Here is a 22,809-nt window from a genome sequence, read left to right as displayed (position 1 = left end):
AGATGGTCTTTTTAGTCTTTTAGCTTTATAGTATATATTTATGTAGAAATATATTGTTTTTCATTAATGCCTTTTATAACCACAATGCTAATAGCAATGTGTAACATTTTACCAGATTTAGTGCTACACTTTTATTTGTTCCCTGACAAATAATATTTGAACAAGAGCATTTTAAGAATCAGTGATCAGTATCTGCCTCAAATGTCCTGATCAGTGCAGCACTAAAGCAAATCAACTGCCTGTAAGGGATTAAGTACATTTAATTTAGCTCAAAGGGAATCGAATATGATTCAATAGGGAATTTGAACAGAATCGCTGTTTTACAGCTGTTCAGAGTCGACCCGCGATTCATTAATCGAGCCGTGTAACAGAAACTCTGCAATGGATATTACTATCCAGAATATAGTGAAAACACTATATATTAGCACAGTTGCAAAATCGGCAGTTTAAGACATTAACTTGTAAGCACAAAACACAAGATACTTATATTTTCTAATAAAAATATGATTTTATTGGATAAACCTAATACATACAAACTAATCTAACATAAACACACGCATTCACACAGGTTGCAGAAAGAGAAAGGGAGGAAAGAATGAGTTTAAAGGAATGAAAATATGAAGTCCCAAGTTTATAGCAATATGTGTAATTGCTTAGACCTGAACAACCATCAATCACTTAATTAACCCTCGTATTGAGTCTCTCAAAGAGGTTATTAGACTTTATATCAAATGCACCAGTTCAGTCGAATCTGGAGGTTGTACTTGCGTTGCCTTGTGTTGAGGGAATTCCTTCTGTCGCTCGTTCCAAAAAGGGCTTTCCCGAGGTTGCTGATTGGTTGGTTCTGTGGTCCTTTGTGAAGTCTTGGGCGTTGGCTTGGCTGAGGATGCGAGTTGTGCGCTGTTAACCCCCTGGGGCCGACGGTCACGCCGGCGTGACCAACCTACTTTTTTTAAGATCAGCGCAAAAGACACTAAAAATGCTCTGTCGGTTTAAGTCATACACATTAGAGATATACATCAATGGAAACTGTAAAGCGTGTACTTTTATTTGTGCACACTCACAAGAACAGCAGAAAGTTGTGTTTTTTTATTTAGAATAAAGAAAACAAACAGGGTGATTTCTGTTTTCTCTGTCTCCGTGAACTGCTTTTAGAAATGCGTCACTTATATCATTCAAACACGGTGAATATTTAGCACACAAACATAAAAGTGGTATCTACTGAAAGCTTGAGATTTATGCTTTTAAACGAAGTAAGTTTTATCAAAAACAAATAATCTGTGATAAATTAATCTATATGAAACCAAGGAGATGTCTAGTCTATCCAGTTCCAACTAATTATCTCTAATGTGACCGCGCCCACTATCGCGAAATCTTTTGCCATGCAAATTAGCCATGTGCTACTAGCGCGGCAAGGACCGGAGTATCTGTACGCGAGGAAACTCCCACATCACCGCAACAAAGCAACATGACTTCAAGTTCATCTTGGTTACAGTTTGTTACTGAATGAAGATATGCTGTGAGGAATAAGACTTATATTTACCTCAATCCTAAGAAGGACGCGATGCGACGCAAACCCAGCAGGAGGAGACATTTACATGAGTAAGTCTTACTTTCATTTTCCTACTAGCTTTCGCTGTTATTTACAAAACATGTACACATTTTACTAGTTAGACTTATTCCAAACTAAAATTCCTGACTTTATCAAATGAAACATTATGAAGTACGTTTGATTGCATTGCATCTCTTACAATGGCAGGATATTTATAATGTTCTAGAAAAACGATGTGATTATGACTGTGAGATGCATTTATGACGATATCTTTATGAATGTAGAATCATACTTTATTTATTTATTTTATTGTATAACAGTGTAAAAGTAATATGAGTGCTTACACTGAATGTGTGTTTACATCACGTTTATTAGTAATATAGTACTAGAGAGTACTATAGAGCACTAGAAACTTGAGATGTTCAACTACACTGATATTCTAGTGTAAAACAAGTTTTTGACTTTTTTGTATTTTTTTAAGGGCACACAAAGTTTTCAGAAATGCCACAAAGTCTGTGCACATCTGTGTGGTAAGATGAGGGAGCTCAATAATGTGTCTTGGACCTTCATGTATGTTTTGTTTATACAGTGATAGTAAATAAAATAAAAATAATCTAAAACTCCATTCTCTGAATCTTCTCACATTGTTTCCTTACTTGCTATAGTCAAGTCAGTCATTGATGGGGCCATTAGGGAGGGCTCTTTTGTCTCTCAGGTGTGAATTGCTAAATATTCATGGGTCATTGCCACACCTATGAATAATCCCTTTCGATCACAAAACATGTTTTATAAAATTTAAATCAATATATTGTTTTCTCTGAACGAGTGAACGAGATGATTTTCACATCATTTGGTTGAAAAAATTCTAGCCTACGACATCCAATTATCTAAAGTCTTGTAAAGAAATGTCCTGTATGTGCTTCATGGCCTTATTTCAGTGACTTCAAAACTTTAGATTTTCAATAACCACGCATAAACATAGTTTTCTCAAAAACACAAACATGCACATTAATGTTGCTTGCATATTATTGTAGCCCAATATGTGCTGATTACAATGTAATCTGACTTTAACCATTCATATGTTTTTAAGATACTGAAAAAAGCACAAATGTCAGGGCATGTCAAAACTTCTTCAGGGCCCCAAAACACCTCAGGCCCCAGAGGGTTAAAGTTCAGGGGCCGTATCCCTAAAGAATTTTTGTGCAAAAAGTGGCTTCTAGCGGCCAAATTCTAAGAAAATTCTCAGAGTCATGACGTTTTCTTAGAATTTCCCCTAAAAGTGACACGAAAATCCCAGTTAATATAAAAGCTATTCCTCAAGATTCCTAGCGCTTAAAAGGGCTCCTAAGGCGAGATCTGCTAAGAGCAGGGAAGAGGACTTTTAGTGGCTTAGGAGTTCCACTAAGCAGCTGCACAAAATGGCTATTTTCTGTGTTTGTAGGATAGGTTGTAGGTTGTAGAAAAGCTGAGCCGTGTTACCCTCGTTAAGACCACACTGAGTTGTAACGTTGCAATTTCTACTTCATTAAGGACAGCCCCTTGAGATAGGACATCTTGTTTTCAATGGGGTCCATATGGGAGTGAAAGTACAAAATATGCCAGCTAGGATATTAATATGAGCAAATAGGACACAAATCATTATTTGAACAGGGTGTAATGAGCTTAAGTTTTCACATATTTTAGATTTTAATGTTAGGCTATAACCCCTACAGCTTATTCATTTTCCAGATATTTTCTTGAATGTGAAATATTATTTACAATTACAGTCTGCATAAGATTAGAGTGTATAATTATGTTTATTGATTTGAGGGTACATCCTTTGCTCATTATCACCAAAAGTTCATTTTCATCAAACTTGTAGGATCAACCAATCACGGCTTTTGAAATGATGACTCATACCTAGCAACGGGCTCAACCACACCTCCTCACTAAGATAGGATTTTCCATCCATTCCTTGCTCAGAGTTCACTGAAAATGTTCTGGAATCACTTCTAAGCTAAAACTCCTGGCAATGACTTTTTAGGTTAAGTTAGGAGCTCTCTGAGAGGATTCTCAGAATCTTTATGGATACGGGCCCAGGTCAGCGAAGACGTTTGGGTGGGTCGCGACTTGCACAAAACTTAACAAGAACACGAAACTCTCAACGGAAAGAAATAAAAGAATTAAAGTAAAAGACAGGAGTGTAATGATCTCCTCATGTTTCCTTTAGAGGAGCAGCTGGCATGCAGGCCAGGCAGCGTCGAAACGCAGCGGCACGAAGCCGTAAGAGATTGAGAGCGTAAGAGTAAGGAGTAAGAGAGAGAATTGATGGTTTCCTGGGTATTTAAACTCAGCTTTTGGACACATCCCAAATGGTGTCTTGACCAATTAGAACATTGTCCTAAGTCGGGGTACTGCTGGTTTCTCCTCCCAACCATAAATCACAATGTTATCTTATCAGTCCCGTGGTCCCTAACTTTCCCGCTCTTGGCAAAGTTAAATTTGGACATGATTTCGATAACAAGACTAAAACACATTTTACAAAGAATTGAATTATAGAAACATTTCAAGAATGCAATTTCAAGACCATGCATATCAAACACCAATATAAACCATTAAACTATTCAATAGTTATCAAAAGGGACATACACAATGAGTGATTAAAACATAATAGACAAATGTGTGAGTTACATAAGTGATAGGAAGTTATACATAGAAATGATGAGTTGCTCCTAAGTTCTTTAGCACATTTAAGCTGTATATATATATATATATATATATATATATATATGGAAAGGCATATTGGATGTGTTCTGTGAGGAACAAAGAGGTCAAGAGGGTGTAGAAGGAATTTCAGGCTCTGTCCTCTGTGGGGGAGAGCCCACCAACCAATATCGCTAATGACTTTACTCATGTGATGTTCATGATGTGCATTTCTTTGACCATTAATCTTGGTTATTTGCCCCAAATTTGTGATTGTCAACAAGGGTCCTTTTGTGTTAATGTTGCAAGTTCCTAGTTTTAAGCTTCTAGTTTAAATGGTTGCTTCGAGCTGGCTGGCGCCAGGGTATCAAACGTCAGATTTATGACGGGGCCTCTTGTGGAATTTGAGTCTGTAGAAGTGCTTTAACTTCTAATCGAATCTCCTGAATTGTCTGATTCGCGCTGAGATCCTACATGCCTTTTCAAAACTTATTTGAATGTCTTCAGTTTAACGAAATATGTATATTTATGAAATAAACACATATGCAAAGTATAATATTTTTATAAGCAAACTGTCTTTGTTGTTAGCTTGTAATTGTTTAGTCTACAGTATGTTTGAACATTGATCTTTGAGACTAAAGTGATTTATGACAATAGTAGACAGTAACAATTTCATTAGTTAACATTAGCTATTAAATATATTTTGACAGCATTTATTGATCTGTTCATGTTAGTTATATAATTAATCATTGTTCATGTCAGTTCACAGTGTATTTACTAATTAACAGAAACATGTTTATTTAAAAACTATTAGTAAATGTATATTTAAAAGAACAATGATATAATTTATTTGTCAGCAAAAGTCTGCTGGAAGACATGGGTGTAAATTTCATTTAACAGTAGGGGGAGAGGGGGTGATAAATATAAAATTTCTCATGATCAATTTTTGAAGAGGCCACAAATAATGAAGTCAAATTGTACTTATAACGATATGTCCCCACAGTGAAAAACTTTGCTTCTATCATTATTATTGTAGCATGGAGACTGCATCTTTATGGTTATTTTCTTCCATTCTTAAAGCCAAATTGCCTTAATATGTGAACTTTTTGTATTTACTTGGCGTTAAGTTGGACTGATAAATGATCTTATGTCCATTTTCCTTTTCTCTGTCATTTGATCTAGTCTATGACACTGCAAGGCAAGGCAAGTTTATTCATACTGTAGCACATTCCATACACAATGGTAATTCAAAGTGCTTTACATAAAGAAAGTAAAACTATCATAAGAAATAATCACAACAATAAAAACAAGGAATTAATAAATGGTTTAAATTTTATTTAAAATAAATGAAGACACTTAAGAACAGAATAGATTATAATTTGATTATACTGTAAAATACAGTGGGGTCAGTTCAGACTGTCATGGGTTTGGGCTGCGGTGTTTTCCTTTCTCCACTTGATGTCGCTGTCTTTTCCCTCCACACTCCATGCCTCATCACGAACACCTGTCATTCCCTGATCACACAGCTGTCTCCTATCACCCAGCACTATATTAGTCTCCCCTTTCCCACCACTCTTTGAGTTTGGATTGTTTCCTGTTCCTGTCTAAACCCTGTCGTGTGTGCCGTGTTGGCCTTTGGTTTGTTTATTTGTTTGTTTATTTGTGTTTAGTTAATAAATATTCTCCTCACCTGCATTTGGACCCAGACCTCATTTCAGATCGTGACAGAATCCAAACTCCAAGAATGGGTCCAGCAGGGAGGTTGCTCAACCTCCGCCAGGGAGATCGGAGCATAGAGGATTACGCCAGGGACTTCATTGGCGTGGCGGGGCAGTCGACCACCAAGGAGACCTGCTTCTTGGTTCTTTTTTGGGGAGGTCTAGCTGAGCCCTTCAAGTCCGTCATGCCATACTGGTTCCCCGAGGAGTCATTAGAGGAATATGTCAATCGGGCTCGGTACCCGCTGACGTTCCTCTGGCGGTGGTGCCCGCTGATGTTCCTCTGGCGGCGGTGCCCGCTGACGTTCCTCTGGCGGCGGTGCCCGCTGACGTTCCTCTGGCGGCGGTGCCCGCTGACGTTCCTCTGGCGGCGGTGCCCGCTGACGTTCCTCTGGCGGCGATGCCAGCTCACGTTCCTCTGGCGGCGGTGTCCGCTGACGTTCCTCTGGCGGCGGTGCCCGCTCACGTTCCTCTGGCGGCGGTGTCCGCTGATGTTCCTCTGGCGGCGGTGCCCGCTGATGTTCCTCTGGCGGCGGTGTCCGCTCACGTTCCTCTGGCGGCGGCGGTGCCCGCTGACGTTCCTCTGGCGGCGATGCCCGCTCACGTTCCTCTGGCGGCGATGCCAGCTCACGTTCCTCTGGCGGCGGTGCCCGCTCACGTTCCTCTGGCGGCGGTGCCCGCTCACGTTCCTCTGGCGGCGGTGCCCGCTCACGTTCCCCTGGCGGCGGTGCCCGCTGATGTTCCTCTGGTGGCGGTGTCCGCTCAAGTTCCTCTGGCGGCGGTGCCCGCTCACGTTCCTCTGGCGGCGGTGCCGGCTGATGTTCTCCTGGCGGCGGTGCCCGCTGAGGTTCCTCTGGCGGCGGTGCCCGCTGATGTTCCTCCTGAGTTCGGTCACGCCCTGCCCGAGCTCCCAGGCCCTACGCTGGTCTTGCCCAGCCTCGCGGATCCTTCGTCTCCGGCCCTGCTGCCGTTGCACGGGCCTGGCCCGCCATCCCTCCCCCTGGTTCACCATTCCCCCGTTCCTCCTCCCTCCAGATTGGTTTTCGGCCTTGTGGAACGTCTGGGAGCAGTTCCATAGAGGAGGGGTTCTGTCATGAGTTTGGGCTGCGGTGTTTTCCTTTCTCCACTTGATGTCGCTGTCTTTTCCCTCCACACTCCATGCCTCATCACGAACACCTGTCATTCCCTGATCACACAGCTGTCTCCTATCACCCAGCACTATATTAGTCTCCCCTTTCCCACCACTCTTTGAGTTTGGATTGTTTCCTGTTCCTGTCTACAGTGTTTGTGTATCCTGCTCCTGTCTAAACCCTGTCGTGTGTGCCGTGTTGGCCTTTGGTTTGTTTATTTGTGTTTAGTTAATAAATATTCTCCTCACCTGCATTTGGACCCAGACCTCATTTCAGCTCGTGACACAGACGTAGCACAGTGGTCATTTAGTAAACGCACAGCTAAACGATGCGCTAATTGTGGCCGTTAATGTTAAGTTAAAATTATGCCAAGTCGTCACAAATAAAATAATGCATGGGAAACAGCTTTGGCGTGTTAGTTACAGTGCACTATGCAACAAGCTGTTGTAACCAAGTTAACATTAACTAGATAAGTAATATTTTAATCGCTAATATAGCAGATTCATGGAAAATTACATCGGTAATCAGCATTTTTGCCGCAACTAATTTATGAATGAGTCTGCATCAACTACGTTAAAGAGAATGCTTTATTTAAAATGAATAAAATACCCTACTTACTGGAGTTTAACAAGAATTGAGCCGTGTGTGTATAAAGTAGGTGAGATGAACTGGGAAAGCAGGCAGTGGGCCAAACCACTGTGAGGAAGAGGAGGGGGAACTCAACTGCTTCTAAATGCATTTTTGCGTCACAATTATTTTAGGTATACATACATATATTTTTCACAATAGAGAGTGCTGTTTTTTTTTTTTTTTTTGGTCCCCTCTGTCCCTCCTGGGAATTACGCCCATGCTGGAAGATGCAAAACACATTCGTAAGTTGAGCATCATAGATCTGAGTCATTGTTCTTTCTCTTTCTGTCTTCAGTCTGTGTAGATGCAGTATTACAGAGAAACAGTGTCTCGTCCTGACTTCAGCTCTGAAATCAAACCCATCACACCTGAGAGAACTGAACCTGAGCAGGAATCAAATCACAAACACAGGAGTGAATGACTTATGTGACGTACTGAAGGATTCACACTGTAAACTGGAGAGATTGAGGTCAGTAACATTCACATACAAGAATCAAAATGATAAAAATCACTTCAACAGTTTAAACCAAAACACTTTAAACACGTTATGTTATCACTTCACATTATAATTTAATTATCGATAAGCAATAAAAAAAACCCATTAATTTTATTTATCTTTTAAACTTTGTTTTTTTTTTAAACATAGGTGGGACACTTTTCTCTTTTTTCCTGTGTTTTTACCTTTATTATTATTATAGGACAGTATTAGGCCCGTAATTCTTCGGGTCAGTGAATAAATGCATGGATATGTAATAAACATTCGTACTCTTAAACTATGGAGTTAAATTAATGCCTTATAGATTTGCATACGCAGAGTAAGAGTGTCAGGACTAGTTCTTGTCTAGTTTGTTTTGTTTTTTCCAAGTGTTTTCCCCCTATGTTTCTAGTTCCTATGGTTTAGTCCTTGTCCCCCCCTAGTGTTTATTCTGAGTTGGTTTAGTCTATGCCCATATTTGTATTTCCCCCTCGTTATCCTTGTTATCTTGTTTGTAACCACTCCTTGTTTTTCTGTGTATTTATAGTCTGTGTTTCCTCACTTACCTCGTCCGGTGTTAACGTCTCATGGTGTTTGTCTGCTCCTCGGGTTTTGTTTTTGTTTTGTTTTGTTTTTGTTTTGTTTTGTTTTAATCAGTGTTTTTGCACGTCTTCCAGCACGTGTGACAAAGAGTTGCTGAAGTGTACATGAGACTATAAGCTTAAAATTTTTTTGCATGCGCAAGAGAAGCTTTGTAAAGGTGTAAATTGCTTTTCAAGAGTAAGAAAAAATCATTTGCAGTATTTTACTGTTACTCGTAAGTGTAATTCATGTGTTGTGAAACTGCAGCTTCATGTTTACACAAAATAAATATGATCTGTATTCTTCTGACTTTTTTCCGCTCTTACACTTTTGGCCCATTGTTTTTGCTAAAATATGGTCAAAAGCACTGCGCTATCTGTGAATAGTGATTTACACACGAAAACAACAGTTCAAAGAACTGCAAAATGCATTGACTGCAAAGAACAAATCTGTATGTGTAAAAAAACAAACTGTTGCAAATGTCTAAATGACTTGTTTGCTAAGAAAGCGTTGTTCTTCTGGGTTGAATTCCAGGCTTTATACTGTAATAGGTTGCGCTGCGCCGGGTGTGAGCACAATAATACAGATAATGAGCTCACACGGGAAAGGATGTACAGTATCTCTTCTTAGATTTATACTAATTAAATAAACACAAATTAGTTTTATTGAAGTAGATCTTTAAAGCTGTCCATATAACAAGCTGCGGCAGAAAGCGCACCCTGTTATTTTTCAAAAGCAATTTGTAACGTTTTGTTGTTTTTGTGGAAGTACATAAAATAAAGCAGACATTTATATTTCTTTCCTGTTATTACAATGTAAGGCATGGAGAAGTGCAGTGTTGCGCTTTATATGAGCTGTATATTTGCAAGAAATGTGGCCTATGCAACAGCCAACCATTATGAAGAAACGTTATTATGATTAATTTGCAGAGCAGTAGCGGTAACTCTTATTCTGTATGATGGGACAGACAGTAAAGACATTTTTCAAAAAGAACAAAATAATATTAAGAAATTCTAATCATAATCACAGTACAAATAAACTGTTTGACATTTCCCATTATTTATTTCTGTTCGTATTTCGATTTGCTGTTAAATCAAATGGTTACACTTTACAATAAGGTTAATTAGTTAACCATATTAGTTAACATGAACTTATAATGAACTGCACTTCTACAGCATTTATTGATCTTTGTTAATGTTAATTTCAACATTCACTAATGCATTATTAAAATTTTGTCAACATTAGTTAATGCAGTGTGAACTAACATGAACAAACAATGAACAACTGTATTTCCATTAACTAACATTAATAAAGATTAGTTAATACAGTAATAAATGTATTGCTAATTGTTAGTTCATGTTAGTTAATAAATTAACTAATGTTAAACTAATGAACCTTATTGTAAAGTGTTACCAATCAAACTTTAGTCATTCAGATAAAGAAATATTTCAAGCGTTGAATATTCAAAAATAACTGTTTTGATCGGAGTCCTCTGGGACTGAATGCAGTTATTAGATATATTATAGACAAATTGGAGATTATTCTCAATAAACATGTTGCTACAATCAAAACTATTACATTAAAATACATTTAAAGAGTGCATTTCTATATCTTCAGCAGCGTGCAGATCCTGGTTTATGTCAGGACTGTGGCGAAGGCAGCACGGACAAATCGCTTAGCTCCCTCACATAACGTAACCATATGTCTTCAATAGAGAAAGTCTGATCGTTTTTATGAAGTATGTCGTTATTACGAGAAAAAACATGTCGTTTTAATGAGATAATTGTTTCATTTTAACTATACGTTTTGTTTTATGCCATATTTATATTCCTGTTGGTTCATTATATTGAACCAAATTTTAGTTAAAAAATGCAATCGTCCCTGATCAGTAGACAGATGAAATTATGTATGTGCACAGTGCAGATATTAGGCCATCTGTATATCATCAAAATTACAATAAAGTAATATATCATATATAGCCTGTTGAGGAGGAAAGATTGAAATTCAGTATAGACACATAGACTCATAGACATAGAATAAAGTATCATGTTTTAATTAAGTTATTTATTTATTTAACTATTTAAGTAATAATCCCGTCTGGTGTGAAAAGCCCCATAGGGATCTATTATTTCAGTTCAAAAGCATCATTGAGACAAATGTATGTGTTCAGTGTGAAAAGGCCTTTAGTCTGTCTCAGTTTGTTCTGTTTCTTCATGTCATTCCAGACGGACTGATGATGATGAGATCAGATCTCTGTGTGGAGCACTGACTGTTGTCAGACTCCTTGTGCAAACTAAAATCTCACTGAATTATTACAATTAATGGCTACATGAATGTTATCTGTAATGTAAACTGATATTTCCTACTGACACACTACAGCAAAAGATAGAAATAACTGACTTTAAACCATTTTTATCTGGTGAAAATACTAGTGGCATAAGACTTTTGCACAGTACTATACAGAACAAAATTATATTACATTGATTTTACTGAAAAAAATAAAAAATAAAAAATTACATTTCAGGTGTTCAGTCACAAGACCACAAGTGTAGCTCACAAATGAGGAGCATCCGAAGGTTAAAGCTTGAAAGTGACTGTAAGCTGGAGATACTAAAGTGAATTAATATCTAACAATTTAATTTAATGTTCATTTGTCAGATTTTGCTTTACAACTGAGTTTTAGTTCATTTGAATAAGGAATAAAATATAACTGTGTTCAGTGAGTTCCATAGTTTAGGTCATTTCTAGAATAACTGATTAATTATCTGAATGTGACATTTACATTCTGGTTCTAGGCTTTCAAACTGCAGTATCACTGAAGAAGGTTATAAAGCTCTGGCTTCAGCTCTGAGATCAAACCCTTCACACCTGATAGAGCTGGATCTAACAGGAAATGATCCTGGACAATCAGGAGTGAAGGAGCTCAATCATTTACTACAGGATCCAAACTGTCAACTCAACACACTGAGGTGAGACCTGATCAAATAATGGTACAGAAATAAATGATTGTCAAATAAAGACAATAATCTGGACAATTAGTTTTAACAGAATGATCATATTACATCATGGGTTTTGCTGAACTGATGATCAAAGTCAAAGTCTGCTTTATTGTCAATGCTGCCACATGTCCAGCACAAACATACAGAGAATTAAAAATGTGTTACTCAGACCCTTGGTGCAAAAACATTCAGTTTCTCAAGCCAGTTTTCTCTGTTCTGATGTTTCAGAAATGAGAAAACCAACAATAAAAAAGGAAAAATTACTCAATTATTACTATATTACTGTACTATATAGAAGTAAAACTCATGTGAACAGTAGCCTAATAATAGATATTGATGTTACACCAGGCCAGCAGAGGGAGCTCTTACCCATACTGACTGTTGCTGCTCCCTCTGCTGCCTCTATGGTAGCTTCCTGTTTGTCAGCCATAAAAGCCAGCTCAGCACACACACCCACCGCGAAGTATTGATTTGCTGTTGCGAACTTTACCAAGCGTTTTCCCTTGTTCCCGGTTTCCTAGTTCCTAGTTTAATTCCTGTCTTGTTTTCCAGTTTCAGTCTTAGTCATAGTTTAGCCTTGTTCCTTGTTTTGTTTCATCTTTTGTTTTCTGTTGTCACTTTGGACTGCCCACTTGGATTTTGACCCACACCTGTTTTATTGGACTCCTCTCTTGGATTATCTTTGTTGTTGCTGTTTGCTGGTGATTTCGACCCTGTCTGTTCAACCACGATCTTCATAATAAAGCCTTGCGTTTGGATCCCCACTCTCAGTCGTCCCGTTTGTAACAATTGAATGGATATTTGAACTTATTTGCACATTTTTTGTCTTTAATCCTTATTCCAAATGATCAGAAAAGAGGAAACTAACAATAAAAAAGGAAAACGTACTAAATTATTACTATATTACTATTCGATGTAATAGTAAAATGCATGTGAGAACAGTAGCCAACTGTTTGATCAAATTGTAAGTAATATTCAGAAAATAATAAGATAATAAATGGATGTTTGAACTTATTTGCATGTTTGATTTTCTTTTTATCCACATCCCAAATGACCACAAAAGAGAACACCAACAATAAAACTAAATTATTCCACTACTATAGAGTAGTAAAATGATCAAATGGATGAGAATAGAGGAAACCAACAATAAAACAGAAGAAATTACAATTATTAGGATAATACTATACCCCTGTGTACACTATGACCACATTCACCCCTGCCACCCCCATTCCTTTTGGGCAAAGGGACAAAATGATCACGGTTTGTGCTTCCTGAACACTTTCTCGTCTTGCAAAGCGGCACCACTGAGATGCAAAGATGTACCGCAAGATGAGCGTCTATTAGACGGCCGATTGTCCCAAAAGGCAAATATTCCCCTTCATAGTCTGAATCGGCAAATAACATTTACAACACATCCTCACGGTACAACTTTTTATCAGCCGTTTGGTGCTTTTCTCCTCACAAATCTGACAATTTACTCAGACGCTATGAACTGTACTGCTTCCGCATCAATGAAGATCACTCACTTTCTCTGTTATTTCCTCCAACACTTTGAATAGGAAAATGACGTGATTTTGGTCTAGAATCGAAGTACTACATGTCTGCCATCTAGTGGTAGAATACAAATGAGAAATTACACCGTATTAGGAAATACAGTCTATTTCATTAGGAATGACATCTTGTCGCAATTCTGCTACTTTGACGCTTAGAGGGTTAAAGTTATTTTTATGATTTTTTTTTAACGCAGTGGACATTTAAATCTTTAAATGTCTTTAAATTAAGTTGATCTTGTTTGCTTCATCTTCTCTTCTGCAGGTTTTTGGGTCCTGCTGCAGATGAAGGCTGTCAGTATGTGACTGGAATTGTGGGTAAAAACCCGTTACTCCTGAGAGAGCTGAATCTGAGTCGACATGAACTAGGAGAAACACGAGTGAATCAGATCTCTGCTCTACTGGAGGATAAACACTGTCAACTCAACACACTGATGTGAGTATTGCTGCTTTAGTTCAAATCTTACATTACTTTTAATAGTACTGTTATTGTAGTTGATCATATTTCCTCATTAGTTTGAGTCAGAGCAGTTTTTCTCAGCATCACAAAGAGCCACTAATGTGAAGATCCTGCTATTTCTTGCTGGATCGGGTGTAATGGTCAGACAGGGCCGATCTAAATCCAGTATTGTGTGAACTGATCTGTGTTTCTGTTAAACCACACAAAAGGCATACAAGCACAATATTCTGAGTTTTCTGAAGCTATTTGATAGTTTAATGTGAGTTACAGATATTAAAAGCCTTACACTAAAGTTAATGTTAAAGCTAAAGTTAAACTCTCTGTCAGTCATTCTCTGTTCAAGTCAAACTCTGGTCGTGTTCATTTACAACAGTCAGCTCCATAAAACTCTCTCCAAGATCATTCAGTGTCCCATTATTATTGATTTGTAGATAAATGTCTATGATTTTGCATATATATGGCTGTTTGTTGTTGTTTATAAATCATGTTTCATGATGTCTGTTGAACAAAACACAGCGTAACAAAGACTAGTTTTTAACTTGCACATTCACTGAAATGTAAAACTGTTAAAAGAAAAGGCTCAATAAACTGTTTCACAGATATAATACGCCACACATCAATATACAGATCTGGCCATTAAAAATGCGTCTATTTTCACGCGGCAGCCTGCAATTCGGCACGTGTGGCCACGCGTCCTGCCGCAGCGGCTTTTTTAGATTTTTTTACAACGTTGTTGCACTTCATATAATATCCACCAGGAGGCGCAAGGAACAACATTTTGTAGCCAAACACCATGGCCAGCTCTAGGGGGCGTTGGTCACAAATACCAGTACAAAAGTTCAATGATTCCTCTTTCCTGAAATTATGGTTCAAACCAATAGCAAAAAGATAGCCTATTCATAAGCAGGTGCAGTTGTATTGTTATTTTGTTTTCTTTCTTTGTTTTCCTGACGAACATTTATTAGACTGCATCGGAAATAGAAATGTTAATTTCGGTTATTTTATTTTTCCAACCGACAACTGACATAAACCGCTAAATTCGTTTTCAGGGATTAATTATACACAAGCAAGAAGCAGCATAAACATCAGAACCTCACGCGCAGAGCTTATGCACAGAGAAAAACCCAATAAACCTATATATAATAATAAATAAAATAGGCCCACATAAGAAATATATGTTTTTCTTTTCTGAATGAATAATAATTTAACAAATTAATAAGTAGCAAGCCTATATGCAGAATTTTAGGCAATTTCTGTGATGCGCCCTTAAACCAGCATCTTGTTTTCATTTTTATTTAATTTTTTTTACAAATAGCCATTTGAGCAATGCCGTACTCTTGAACGAGTATTGTAAGCTGTATCCACTTTATTAAGGGGAAAAAAATCAAGTGATCCTGACGGCGCCGCGGGCAGTTAAATAACTCGACAACTTTCACCTTCAGAATAAAATACATTATATATTTCAGCGTTTTAAAGCAACATCAAATTAAGATATGCATGTTTAAGAGGTAGTTCGTCTTTTTCTTTTTCTAAGATACACAATTTTAGATACACTGACAATTAATTTGAGTAGAGACAAATAGAAATGGGGAGGATAAATATAAACTACAGTATTTTTGCGATTTTGGTGCTTAGAAATTTATTCTAAGCGGGCAGCGGGCAAATAATATAGTTAATATAGCGCGGAGCGGGTGGATGCGGAATAAAACCTCGTGGAAGCGGGACTGGAAAAGCACTTTGTTATATCCTATAGACTATTTAGATACTTCATCATCAAGCAAAAATTTATTCATAAGCAGGAGCAGTTTTATTATTATTTTCTTTTATTTTTTTTCCTGATGAACTTTTATTAGACTGCATTGAAAATAGAAATGTTAATTTCTGTTTTTTTTTTCCAAACGACAACCGACGCGTTTAGTTATTATTAACGACAAGATTGTGTTAAATTACATTTAAATTTAAATTGAAACGTGGCTGTGACACATTAATAACAGCTAAATTCGTTTTGAGGGGTTAATTGTACACAAGCAAAAAGCAGCAGAAACATCAGAACGCGCAGATCTTATGCACAGAGAAAACCCAAAAAAAGCTGTATGTAAAATAAATAAACATGCCCATATGCGAAATATAAATTTCTTAATGAATAATAATTTAACAAAACGAAATAAAATTAAATTAATAAGTAGCAAGCCTATATGCAGAATTGTAGGCAATTTATGTGATGCGCCCTTAAACCAGCATCTTAATAATAATAATAATAATACATTTTATTTGGTGGCGCCTTTCAGGACACCCAAGGACACCTTACAGCAGAAACACATGCAATAAAACACCAATACATAAAATTACGGAGAAAAAAAAAAAATCTTGTTTACATTTTTTTTTTTTACAAATAGCATACACATCTGCATCTTTTAAAGCAACATCAAATTAAGATATGCATGTTTAAGAGGTAGTTCGTCTTTTTCTTTTTCTAAGATACACAATTTTTGATACACTGATAATTAATTTGAGAGAGGAATAGAAATGGAGAGGATAAATATAAACTACAGTTTTTATAGAGTTAAAAATTAATTAATTAATTTATTATTATTATTACTATTATTATTTTGATTTGTTTTTGCGATTTTGGTGCTTAGAAATTTATTCTAAGCGGACAGCGGGCGAATAATATAGTTAATATAGCGGGAGCGGGTGGATGCGGAATAAAACCTCGTGGAATCGGGACTGGAAAAGCACTTTATTGTTATATCCTATAGACTATACTTCATCATCAAGCATGGGCGTCGGAAGCAAAATAAATGTGGGTGGGTCCTCCCCCAGAAAATAAATACTTTAGCATATGCCATTTTCTGTAGTCTGGTGCCTTTTTATTTAATGTTTTTACACAATGCAAATAGGCCATATTTACAAATATTACAAAAGACGGCTGTTGCGCAACATTTTCAGTGGCGTAAGTGATAATACGAGTAACATATCGTCTTTGACCCGGGAGACCCGAGTTCGCGTCCGCCTTTTGGTGAAATCATTTTCGAAATCATCTCCCTTTTCACTTATATCACATCGGAAAGGCATTTGTTTATTTGTTAATTAATGAAATAATTGAAAAGTTGAAATAAAGTATCAACTAGGGTTAGGTCACCTAACTTAAGTGTATCTGAGCACTATACTGTACTTTTAGGAGTCTTAATAATTAATTTTATTATTATTATTATTATTATTTTTATTATTATTATTATTGTCTTTAGATTTGTTCTTACATTTTTGATGCTGTACATTAAGATGGCGCACTGCCCATGCAGTTTTTTTTTCTTTTTTTCTTAAAAACTAATTAAAGTGAAAGGGAAGAAACCCATGTAGATTTGGCCTAATGTCCATGTAAATACTATAGCCTAGTATTATATCCTAATATAGAAAATAATTTAGACAAATAAACAGAAGGCTCACTTTTAAAAACAATAAAGCTTAGCCTATATGACTGACAACGAATACAATTGTTAAGTATCAAAAGTGCTCCAGTGAGTTATGCAATTTTTTTCCACCTTTTTTCTTTTTCTTTTTTTTAAAGTGGAAAAGTAGTTCTTCTATTTCGGAGAAGTTCGTTAAGTCTGTCTCTTAACAGCTTCCAGTCACGAACTGCGGGTTGAATCTCCGACCAACGATCAGTACAAGTTTTTTTTTTTTTTTTTAATCCTCTTTAAACAGCTCCGATTTACATCATTTTAGCCTGGAACGAGGCTTAAGTCTGTTCTGGGAAACCAAAGGGAAGTGTTTTTTTTTTTCTTTTTTTCAGTTTTCTGAAAAGTAGCCGTTAATGAGGCATCAGCGTTAAGCGGCATGCAGTATAAAGAGCGAAATGTTTATGAATGGCAGAGTGGGGGTGGGGTGGGGTGTTGAATGCTGTCTGTTGCCTTGTTGAAATCAACATTTGGAGACTATTTTGGGGGTGCTGGGGGCGGATTCCGACTGCATTCAGTTGCATTTCGAATTCAGCATTCAAATGCAAGCCAGGGAGAAGGGGAAAGCTTTCCTCACTCGCTCCACTTTTTTCAAAACATTAGTGTCCACGGCCCTGACACCAGTGATGCGCGGGTCAGTGGGTAAACAACCCGAACCCGACCGTTTTCAACTAACCCGCCCGCAACTCGGACCGCCGAATAAAAAAATGAAATATTGTACCCGACCCGCCTCCTGACCCGTATGTTTAATATTAGAGTGATTATGCTGTGGAGATGCGGTCTGAAATATCCCGACATCTGAAATCCATTGGTGTACAAGCTACTTTAAAATAAAATAATGTGTCCCGTTGTAAAGTCGTTGCCGTATTGTTGTGTATGAAGTTCAGATGTTATTATTTTAAGAAATGTATATATATATGTTTTAGGATTCTCCTTATTTTTGTTTTAGACATCCATCAATTACGGTGAATAAAAAAATTCCGCGCTGGTGGAAACAAGACTTTCGCTTCTACTTTTGAGACCGGTGTTCGGACGTTTTTCTAAAAAAAAAAAAAAAACTCAAAAACTTATTGTCATAAAAACAGAAGCTGAACATAATTCAAAACTGTAAAGTATTTGCTGAATAAAGAAAACATGAAGGATGCCGCTTAATATTTGGCTTTTACATGAACTTTAAAGCTTATCCCTCATTCCATTTGTTTTCTTTGTTTTGTAATCTTTATATTATTTTCGTGAAATGTATTTTTGCTCAACATGCATTTCTCGTGGCCACGAGTTTAATGAATAAACAAACCTGCATGACATTAGTAACCCAGAATTATTTGAGATATTTTATTTTGAGTTAAGAAATTATTATATTAATTGTTATAGAAATTAATACAATATTAAATAATTATATAGGCGATGCTGTATATGCTAATGCTGTCTGTGCGCAATGTAGACAGCTTTCACAAGTGTTTACATGTATTACATGTAGGCCTACTTCAAATTAAATAGCCCTGCAAGAAACATTTCATGCATCCCACAATCTTGTCCATTGACTGACTTTCTTTTTTTCCGTAATATTTGTATTATTCGTTTATATTCGTTATTTTTCCCTTCATTTTGATCTCGTTACATAACATTCTGAATGTAAATGATACTGTAAAGGTTCTATGACTGGGGTTTTTACTGGAATGCAGTTTAAAGGTTACATTTAACATATATTGTATTTTATTTAGTCTAATTAATAGACAAATAATTGAAGAGTGAATCATTCACGTAGTTTCATTTGGAAATAATTTATCGTCACACAGTAAAATAGGCCTACATTCCTTCTATTAACTAATAGTCTTTTTTTCGTATTTGTCTTAATATTATTATCATTATCATTAGTATTACTATTACTAATATTATTTTTATTAGCCTGTTATTTTTGTATATATTTTTATTTCCGTGCGTTTCCACCCCTTAATTTGGCTCTCTTTAACGTTCATGTAAATGATTCTGTAAATGCTTTACATATGCTATATGACTGATTTTTACTGGAATGTAGTTTAAAGGTTGAATTGAACATATTTTATTTTGTTTCGTCTAATTAATAGACTATATAAATACTAAACTGTTTTACTGAGAAATGAATCATTCACGTAGTTTCATTTGTAAATGAAAACATGCTCATTTATCGTCACACACGGGGATAAATACAATCAAAAAGTCAAAACGTTATTGGCATAATTGTCAGGCGTTAAAAATAAATAGCCCTAACCAGGTATTGAAATAATAATAACCTATAATAATAATAAATAATAAGTGATTTAGAGCTATCTACTTTTTTCTTTATTGTGAATCGCTTAACCTAAATAACTTTCTGTGTATGCTATTTGGCATATATTTAGCAAATATTGTGAACGACAATTATGCCAATAAAGTTTTGACTTTATGATTGTATTAATGCCCGTGTGTGACCATACGATTTACAAATGGAACGTGAATGATTCACTCTACAATGAAACACTATAAAGGTTATAATTAGACTAAAAATGAATATATATATATATATATATATATATATATATATATATATATATATATTTAAAATCCCAGCCATATAGCATAATCAAAGCTTTAATGGCATGTCAGCATTTATCATTTAGATTCGGAATGTTAAGAGATCGAAATTAAGGGGGACATAATGAATATAAACGAATAATAAATTTATTACAGAAAAAAGAGGATCAATTAATTGATAAGACTATAGGATGCATAAAATGTTTCTTGCAGGGCTATTTAATTTGAAGTACTTATATGTAATATTTATTCTTGATAAACGTTTGAATGCTGTCTACATCGCGCACAGACATTCGCATATACAGCATTGCCTATTGTTAATATATAACTTAATATTGCATTAATTTCTATAACAATTAATATAATCATTTCTTAACTCAAAATAAAAAATATTAACAAACCTATCTCTGATAATCCTGGGTTATGGTCACGCAGGTTTGTTTATGCATTAAACATAAGGATGTCGTTACCTCGACAAAATGATCTTGTGGCCACGACATAATATGACGTTCCCAGGAATTAATATCTCATGGCAATGACAAAAAGTAATATGACGTTCCTATGAATTCATTTGTGTGGCCACGACAAACATAAGTGAACCGAAGGTGTCCCCTCCAGGTTACCGTACCTTTTAGTTTGCAGCAATGTTTTCAGCCTGCTCCAGTCCAGTGCTTTACATGACTGCCCCCTACTGATCATGTCTTTCCTATGTCATTGTATTTTCCGTGTTCCCTTGGAATACACCGGCGTCACGCGAGACCACTTTACTTCCCGCGCGCATTTTAAATGGCCAGATCTGTATCTTTGTTAGTGATTTCAAAGTTTTAATGTGAAGAGTTGTGTGCTGTGACTCTGTGTTGTTTCAAGCACATCATTTTGCACATTGGATGCGAATACTGTTTTGTCCTATCTATCATATGTTGATGCCCCATTTAAAATACTTCAATTTTATAGCATTTATATGCATGTAGAAATATATAGTTTTTCATTAATGCCTTTTATAACCACGATACAAATAGCTATGAGTAACATTTTACCAGATTCAGTGCTGCACTTTTATTTGTTCCCCACTCAATGTTTTTTTCACAAAATGTTTGAATTTATAAAATTATTAATATTGTGCACTGATTTTTTTTAGAATAACGTTTGCTACTGAATTATCCACTAACCTAGTTTGTAATATATTTTTGTCATAGATTATGAATATACATGTATATTTTTAATTTACAAATTCAATTTAAGTTATAATTTTCTTGTAGTTTTGACAACTATTCATAACTGCTTTTAATTTAAAGTTTGTGTTTCTCAAAATGTAAAATGTCTAATTTTGGTGCAGCATATACTGTAAATTGTAAAAACTGAACAAGAGCATTTTAAGAATCAGTGATCAGTATCTGCCTCAAATGTCCTGATCAGTGCAGCACTAAAGCAAATCAGCTGCCTTTTCAAAACTTATTTGAATGTCTTCAGTTTAAGGAAATATGTTTATTCATTAAATAATAACATGTGCAAAGTATAATATTTTTATAAGCAAACTGTCTTTGTTGTTGACTTGTAATTGTTTAGTCTGCAGTATGTTTGAACATTGATCTTTGAGACTAAAGTGATTTATGACAATAGTAGACAGTATAGACATAGCTATAGTCTATTTTAGTCCCCCTTACTCCACAACAAATCCTTTCAATTTAACGTCATTCAGAACAGAACAAGAATGAAAAATGTAAGTAGTTTTTAAGCCTCAAGTCAAAATGAATGAATTGAAAGTGAAACTGAAACAGAAACTGTTGTTGGGCTCATGTAGTCTACCTCTCTGATTTGACACAAACCCAAAAACTCTCATCTTCACAATGTATTTGTGTGCTAAACTATTATTTCTGTCTTTGTCCTTCACTCATGTTCAATATGGATGTAAAGGTCATTCTTCACATGAGCAATAATGTGTTTGTCATAACAGCACAGCGGTACAGTGCTCACACTGAACAGCACAGATTGTACTACGGACTATTTAAATAAAGCAGTGTCAATATTTGGGTAACACAATAAGGTTGTATTAATTAATGTTAGTTAATGCATTAGTTAACATGAACTAACAATGAACTACGCCTGTAAATAGCTTTACTTAATAAGCTTTATTTAATGATACTACAGTATACAGTGGCTGCTTACAGAGAAGGGTAGCAGCATACGGGTGCTCTTCCTTTATAAGCATCTATGAAGAGCAGCAAGCCCCCTCCGGAGGAGTATAGCAATGAAGAAGAGCTATTCTTTTAAACAGCCAAGTACAGTACCTGAAAAATACTGAAAATACCACTATTGTGAAACATCTTACAATTAGCGTTCATTTTAAGTTTGGGTTCTGTTCTGATTTCTCTCTGCCCCATCCATGCAGTTAGTTAATACAACCTTATTGTAAAGTGTTACCGAGTTGGCTTTTATTTCTGTCCAATCAAAAACAATTAGCTATATAAATAGAAAAAGAACTAAAATCACTAATCAGGTGAAATAAACAAGTTGATCTGTTTTTCCTCTGTTTTATTTGCCTTTAAAATTACGTGACTTATTTTATTTTCTGCTCTCCCTCTTTCTGCCAATGTAGGTTAAGTGACTGTAAAATGACAGATGAAGGTTGTTCTGCTGTGACTTCAGCTCTGAAATCAAACCCATCACACCTGAGAGAACTGGACCTGAGCAGGAATAAACTAGGAGACTCTGGAGTGAAAAACCTCAGTGATCTACTGATGAACCCACAATTCAAGCTGGAGAAACTAGAGTTAGTATCATTATACTGTACAGCAGTTACAGTCAGATTAAAGTTCACTGTTTAGATTAGGACCACTGGACTCTTGACATCTTTGCTGTGAAACAAAACAGAAGTAAAAACAAAAAACAGTCTAACAAATGACAGATGCTTCTGATAATTAGATTTTTTTAGACTAATGGTATATTTTTCTAAATCTTTTATTAAGGGAAATTTGTATTATTAAGCATATTTGTATAGTTAGAAATGATAAACTACACTCCAA

The 22,809-nt window shown here is 36.0% G+C and overlaps 1 protein-coding gene across 1 annotated transcript in view; it reads right to left on the bottom strand.

The window, feature by feature from the left end:
* Positions 1-22,809, bottom strand: part of LOC141337909 (uncharacterized) — an 831,413-nt gene that overhangs the window by 336,291 nt on the left and 472,313 nt on the right. The gene's annotated exons all lie outside the window — the stretch shown is intronic.

The sequence above is a fragment of the Garra rufa genome, chromosome 7 (genome assembly GCF_049309525.1).
Source record: "Garra rufa chromosome 7, GarRuf1.0, whole genome shotgun sequence".
Taxonomy (NCBI): Eukaryota; Metazoa; Chordata; class Actinopteri; order Cypriniformes; family Cyprinidae; genus Garra; species Garra rufa.
Note: the sequence above shows the minus strand (reverse complement) of the source record. Positions and strands in the feature narration are given on the sequence as shown.